At 38.3% G+C, this 7,834-nt stretch overlaps 1 protein-coding gene across 1 annotated transcript in view; it reads right to left on the reverse strand.

Moving 5' to 3' along the window:
- The window catches only part of LOC116700235 (solute carrier family 22 member 5), an 18,729-nt gene extending 11,387 nt beyond the window's left edge, over positions 1–7,342 (reverse strand). Inside the window, exons 1-2 of the mRNA XM_032533244.1 lie at positions 7,018–7,342; positions 2,969–3,050 (exon numbers count right to left, since the gene is read on the reverse strand). The gene's annotated coding sequence lies outside the window, so the exon portion shown is untranslated. The remainder of the gene's footprint in view (positions 1–2,968; positions 3,051–7,017) is intronic.
- Between the last annotated feature and the right edge of the window lie 492 nt (positions 7,343–7,834).

Consider the following 7,834-nt stretch of genomic DNA (forward strand, 5'->3'; position numbering starts at 1 on the left):
TAGTTCTGTAGTGTCCGAGAGCTTGACGTCTGAGTTGCAAGTAATGAATATCATCACTAACCACACGATGGAGCCAAAGGCCATAACAAGACCATGGAAAGGAAGTCACTATAATCAGGGTCTCTTCGGTAACCTCTTCAGTGCTTGACATTAACTTTTTGAGGCATTTTTTTGTGTTTGGAAATGCAGAATTCAAACAAACCATTAAATGCATCCAAACACAGAGGTAGTGGTGAGTTGAACTTGAACTCATACTATATCTAAAATAATTTTGCAGACATAATGGATTTTGCCACTAAATGTTAACCTCTGTTTTTCTTCTACAATTTCACTTTCTAGCCGGCAGAGGCTAATTTTCCAAGGGATCCTTTAAAAGGTGTAGCTACTTTACAGTTGATTATTACCTGATAATTAATCTGGCAAGTCGTGGAGCTGTGGTGTTACAATAACTGACGTACAAACGAGCAGCGGAGTAGTAATGTTACGAGGGAGAGAGCCAGTCGCTAACTGAGTCAAATTAACTTCATGCTTCATCCACACAAAGTACACTGCAATTGTCACGAATGACATTTGTATTTGGCTCGTTTTCTGTGAACAATGTGGCAACGGGGTAACGTTAGGTAGAGTTAGCAAGCTAACGTTAGCCAACAAACACCGGCTGGCTGGTTTGCTGGTTCCGCCGTGCTTTATGCTACATTGCCTACAGAGAATGAGCTGAACAGCGGGCTGGGTCTAACATAAGCAGTCCTCTGACCCACTGCCACTGGGTCTAATGTTAGTTGTCTGCTGCCCAGGAAATCTGCAACATTTTAATTGATGTAATGAGTGGCACATAATGTGAAGTAACATGGCATTTTATTTTGTTTGAGTTTTAAACTTGTCCAGCGGGGCAAGTACATTTCTCTTCCACTTGCCCTACAAAAGAATCCACTTGTCCTGGACAAGCAATAAAGCCTTAATGTTGAGCCTGCTCTTGATTGTTTAATTATGGCTAAAGCCCAAATGTATGCAGAACATAGAGAGAAACAAATATAAATGCTGAGGGGGACTTGTTGGACATTGTTGTTTTGTTAGACAACATGTGATAATCATTTGCACCGTGATTACATTTACCATTTAGTTTTACCTGCAAAAATAAAAATGCTAAATTGACTACAATATTTCAGCATTTGTTTCATGCCTTTTAAGTTCAGATGGAACCAAAAAGATGTTTTTTCATGAAAAATTATTGCAGGAGTTGCTCACAGAAATCTCAAAAATGTTGTGTTGACTGAACAACACAGCACAAATGACCTAATTACGGCATTGCATGGCAGTGTGGAAATATTTTTTCTAGAATAGCACATTTTAATGTACACTGCTGATCGTACACCAGTTTTGTTTGGTTTCAAGATGTTAAATAATCCATCTGCCTGTGAATAGAGTATGGGGGTTGCGTGGGTCCTTGCTGCTATAGAGATCAACACAGAGATATAGAGATGGAGAGGGATGATGCTTTAAAAGCCCATCAGCAATAACAAAAGGATACAGAAACTCTTTGGTGTTGGACTAGGCGGTGATATTAAGCGGTGCTAGTGTTACAACGGCCAGCTATGTGACACATGCCACTGTAATGGATGAGGACTGGCGGGTTAAATCGACCATCCTACACACAGAGTTTGCCAGGAAGAGTTTTCCAACTCACAACCTTGCAGGTGGATGCAGCAGAGACGCAGAATATGGAAAGTATGAACTGGGACTCAGTTGCCAGCTTGTTGGTTGACTCTTAATGATCAATCAACGAGAGTCGACTATCGGTTAGAAAATAAATAAAAAAATCTAGCACTAACCAATAAAAAGAAAACCATAAAAAGGACAACTCCGGTGCAAAATGAACCTAGGGGTTAATAACATATGTGTACCAAGTTGACTGTTCTCTGGGACATGTTTTCATGCTAATCAAATGTGTCTCTAGCTTGAAACAAGCTAGCGCAAACAGGTGATTCGCTTCTAACGCTAACTTTCGGGGCATAGGGTAAATCGCTATTTTATTATTAACAAGGCTCAAAATAGCACCACACTTCAACTGTAGCATAATGAGGGTCCCTATATGTAAACCGAAGCATTGAGCATTTGTAATTGTACAAACGGTTTATTAAAAAGATAGATTATAAAGACAGTAGCGATCATGTTTACATGCGGGTGCCATCTTGGAAAACAGTTATGACCAGTCGAAACAAACGCTATGTTTGAGCTATATTACTGGTTACTGGTTGCACGGCGTTCGTCATTTGACTGGTCATAACTGTTTTCCAAAATGTTGCTTGCATGTAATCATGAACACTACGCTAGACTTGATACATACCGTATGTTATTAACCCCTTGGTTCATTTTGCGCCAGAATTGTCCTTTAAGGTAGCGCTGGTCAACATATTGATATATTAATATCGTGATATGAGACTAAATATCGTCTTCGAGTTTGGATATTGTAATATCCTAATATTGCTCATCTGTTGTCTTTCCCTGGTTTAAAGGCTGTATTACAGAAAAGTGATGTCATTTTCTGAATTTACTAGACTGTTGTAACTGTTCTATTATTTGCCTTTACAGTCAGTCCTATCCACATTACTGATGATAATTTATCAAAAATCTCATTGTGTAAATATTTTGTAAAAGCAACAATAGTCAACACTACAATATTGTTGCTGTAACAATATCAAGGTATTCGGTCAAAAATATTGTCATATTTGATTTTCTCCATGTGCCCTGACAAGCAACCTACTGTGTGACTCATTACATTGCTATTTTGAGGAAATGTAGTTGAGTTAGTACACCTAACTCTAATTTTGACAGTTTTATTAAACCTGTGGCGCCAACATTTTGAAAAGAGAGTTTTCCTGCATCACATCCTTGGTCAGCATCCTTTATCATGTCAGACCACAATGACATGTCATCATGTCACTTAGTGATCACAAGAATAACAACTCACCACATTTGCACTGTCAAGAAATCCCTTATTCCTTCAGCTTCGTGGAGGAAAGTGGCTTTCCCTCTTTGGGCAGATGGAGTAGCTGAGGAAGAGAGGGAGAGGATGAGGGAAGTTTAACAGAGTGTAAAAGGGTGAGGTTTGTTAACTCTGTGCCTGGCTCCCTGTAACGACGACTCACTCTCACCTCATTAATTAATCCTTCCAAGACATAGTAAACCACATCCTTCTACTCTTCAGGAGATGTGGTTCCTCAGGAACTGCATTGCCTGTGTTGAGCCAGCTATCTCTTTCACTTGTTCCTTGACATGTTTTCTTTTGCACGGTCTCTCCAAATTGGCTTTTTAATATCTTACTGTTAATTACAACTGTACAGAATTTGTTAAGTGGGCTACCCTCTTGCAAATTTCATATGACAGCCTACTTTTACATGTACTTTCCATATATCTTTATGAAAAGAGTGTGTTACTAATGTTTTAAAATTATTGTAACAGTATTTCAATTCATGAAATCAAATACCAAAATAAACAACATACCAATGGACTTGACATTCATACCACCTTATACTCTGTCATTTCTTTCTCTCAGCTTTGCTGTCATATCTGTGGTTGTGTGTTTCCAAAAGGGGGATTCCCGTTGCATACTACAGTCTTCAGTTGACCATCTGTCTTTCCATAAATACTATACAATATATGCCAAACCACAGCCACACAACATTTGATACTGACTTTACACTTAGGTCATATGGAATAACACTTATGACTTTCCCTACTTTCTATCCCTTCGACCCTCTCTCTCTACCCACTGGTGTTTTTATGGGGTGACTGCAGGAGAAAGAAGGAGGGCTTCCCCCTCTGCCTGACACCCCTTCTTTGAGAACATGTGGCCTGGGAATAATTGGGTTACAACTGCAGTGGTCCAATGAGTTGGCCTTGATTTAGAGAATGACTCCATTTACTTTTGTCTGACTGCCTGCTGCTTCCACAGCTGCAGCTTTTATCCTCTATTCAGGCTCAGGATTTCACTGTATAGGTCTGGCAGCCAGCCAGATGAGAGAGTGGAACAGAATCTGAGCATAAATATACTAACCCACATTTAGTGGGTAGGACATGCAAATAGAATCCCTTTTTTATATATATATATATATATATATATATATATATATATATATATATATAACTAGAATGTAGATTAGCCTACCCCTTAGTTTAAGAATGTCAAGGTAAAATCTTTGAATTTCTTAAAATGTTCTTTAACTAATACACTACAACAAAATGTTTTCACTCGGCGGCTGTTGTAGACAAAGGCCATATCACGTGTCCAGAGATGGAAGTAACAAAGTACAAATACTTCGTTATTCAAGTAGACTTTTCAGATATTTTTACTTCACCATTTATTTTTGTGCTGACTTTTAACTTTTATTCCTTACATTTTTAACACAAATATCGGTACTTTCTACTCCTTACATTTTAAAAAATTGACTCGTTACTTAAGTTTTTAGTTTGTTTCCCTGCTAGCAATGACCATGCCTTGGTTCTCTAGCATTTAGTTAGTTAAGTAACCCAAGTAACGTTAAGGTTAGCGAGCGTTCACTTTATTTGAAAATAATCCAATACTAGCTAACTGATACAATATCTGCATGATTTATATTAAAAGCAAATTCAGTAACTTGATTTAGTGTAACAGTGTGGTAGTAACATTTTAATGGCGTAACAGACGTTGAATAAAAGCAACTCCATAATGATATTGACAAAACTTCAACGATAATGTCTCCACACAAAAAGTCTGAGTTGGAATGTTAGCTAAGCTAGCAGTTTCTTTAAGAGCCTCTTTTTAACTCTCCAGAAACATGTCGACCTACTCAAAATGGACACTCACACTTTTTATACAACTTTGAATGCCGAGACAAGAACGTTAACATATGAAGAAGCAGCCCTGGTTAAACACAATAAAACAAGCCTCATCACTTTTACAATCCACCATGTTTGTTTGTGGCTAGCTGTACCAAGAGAAGAGGAAAAAAAAGAAAGCTTACTTGATTATCGCTTAGGGCTGTTATTCTCCTGTCGTGTCTGTTTTTGAGACCACTTAAGTTAACGTTACATGGTCTTAAAGAAACTTTATTTTGGGCTAATGTTAATATTAACGTCTCAAACTTCTCAGACGTAAATTAGGACTTATGTTTTTATCTCAAGTTTTTTCTTACTATTTTCATCATCATCATCATCATCAAGACCACCTGTGTTTTCTTTCAAACTGTGTGTGAGCTGGTTAAGGGATGTGGGGAGCACAAGTTGAGACTGTAAATAAATGTTACATTTGTATCTTATGGCCCTTGCTTGCACCCCCCAGATCAGTCAGTCAGTCCCTAGAATCAAGGATGACATCAACCCAAAGTTCAACTACACAAGCCATAAATAATTTGCAAGTTAACACAAAAGAAAAAAAAAACGTAATAGCTGTCATACAGTTGCTATACCAGTGCTTTACCCATTCAGAGGTAGAGGCTGCATTTACGGTGTACTGAAATGTTAAGAAATAATTATGCTATGTATACTGTGAAATGTTACTAGTTTTTGGCCATGGTGCCACATTTCATAATAAGTTACATCAGAGTGTCTTGGCTACATCACTGAAAAATTTGTCTTTTGTGTTTGTCTGTATTTTCACTCACAGAGAATACATGTCAATCATATGGAGAGATACAGAAAGTTCACTTCAGTTGAAAAGAAAGTCAACCCTGAATGCAGGCCCCTCACCCAAACAACCAAAGTTATGGGAAGCCAAGACAGTGACACAGGTCAGTGTGAATAAAGGAATCACTGACTTCGTCATTCAAGGGCTACACCCACACAGTGTAGTTGAGCAGCAGGGATTCAGAGACCTTCTGCTTCTCCTCCAGCCCAATCTAGCAGTAATGTCTAGTAGCACTCTTAAAAAAAGTGGAGAAATCAACACAAGAAAAATAATCTGAAATTGGCCTTGAAGAAAGTTGAAACTATTGCTACCACCACATACATGTATTACTGGACCGCACACAGACAGGATTTTATAGGTGTCACTGCACATTGGATAGATAGTGTAACTCTGCAGAGGTGCTGTGCTGCCCTATCGTGCAAACAGCTAAAAGGTCACATACTTTTTCTGCCCTTGCTAGTGCTCTCAAAGATATACACTTGGAGTACAACATCCGCTAAAAGATTGTTTGCACAACAACTGAAAATGGTTCAAATTTCATAAAAAGGCCTTTAGAGTCTTTGGTGAGCTGGATTAAAATAACAATCCAGATACTGCACTTCAGGGTGCAAGTGAAAGTACGGGAGGAGAGAGAGTGGTGAAGAAGAAAAGGGGGGAGATATCACAGGTGTCAAGTTTGTTGAAGTCGGGACAGTATTGGATGAAGATAATGGTTTGGAATATCAGCTGCCAAAGCCCCAACGTTGTGCATGCCACCTTCTCAACCTGATCTCCACCGCTGATGCCTTGAAAGCAAATGGAAATCCAGTGTACATACTGTATACTGTGTGTGTGTGTGTGTGTGTGTATGTGTGTGTGTATATATATATATATATATATATATATATATATATATATATATATATATATTTGTGTATTTGAAAGCACTTTGAGTACAAGTTTTTAAAACGTTTCAAAATGCATTAAGAAGAGAACTTTACAGTACAGGACGACAGGGAAGGTAATCAGTCAAACGGAACCATTCTGATTTTTTAAACACTTGATACAAAGCTTCTCTGAGCTGTAGCACTAGTCAGGCTAGCTAGTCTACTGTGAGTAACGTTAACATCTTAATTTTTATTGTTGAAATGTGTTGTTGTTTTTAAACATTAAGATTTATCTAGCATAAACGCACGTGTATTCAACAGCGTTAATAGTGATCAATAAGCCATGCCAGTAACTCACAATACAGGACATTACCGTAATGAATCGCATACTTAGCTAGCTATCTAATTCATGTATATTACACAAAACATCTAACAACAATGTAAAATTCAGTTGTTTAAACGTTAGCTAACTACTTCAACATGTCTTACCGGGAGTTGGATGGTAGGACAAGCTTGTGTTGGCAGGGAGAGGAGGAGGTGGTTGCCTTTGAGTAACTCCACCACTATCTCGTATGAATCCAGCTACGTGCGGTCACCGCGACTAAGCTAGCCGTTGATAGTTTAGCCTTGGCCCCAAAGACTCACGTTATGCACCACATACATTATTAACCTATTTCTTTTAGCTAATCACCAATAAACTTTTTAGTATTGATAGTCGGAAAAGAGAACAGACTGAGTAAATACAGAACTTAAAGAACACACACTTGAGAACAGGTGAACTTAATCAGAGGCCATGTAGTTGGCTTGTCGAAGACCGAAGACCAATCCTAGAAAACTCGCGAGAATATGAAATATCGCGTGTGACTGTTTTCACTACCAGACCCAAACCATTTGCTAATTTATTTGCCTATTGCAGTTTGAATGATGATAATATTAATCACCACCACGCCAGCGTTTGCACGGAAAAGGCCACACATGAAAGGAAAATCTTACATTTAAATAAGATAGATGATGGAGAGACTTGCACAAAAACCTGATGAACTGGCTTATAAAATAATTCTCTCTCACTCATGCCACACATCATCATTATACTATTTCTAGTATAATTGTCCTGGAAAGATCAAATCTAGTGTAGACTACTGAACTCATAAAATAGCAGAACTCTTGTAGATGACAGAGGGAGAAATGTTCACCAACAGCATATTTTCATGCTGCTGTTGAAACAATAGTGGATGCACTGGTTAACCTCCTCTGGTACTTCTCAGGGTCATCCTTGTTTTGTTTCAATGGCAACCTCTCAACAATC

This window comes from Etheostoma spectabile, chromosome 13, assembly GCF_008692095.1.
Source record: "Etheostoma spectabile isolate EspeVRDwgs_2016 chromosome 13, UIUC_Espe_1.0, whole genome shotgun sequence".
Taxonomy (NCBI): Eukaryota; Metazoa; Chordata; class Actinopteri; order Perciformes; family Percidae; genus Etheostoma; species Etheostoma spectabile.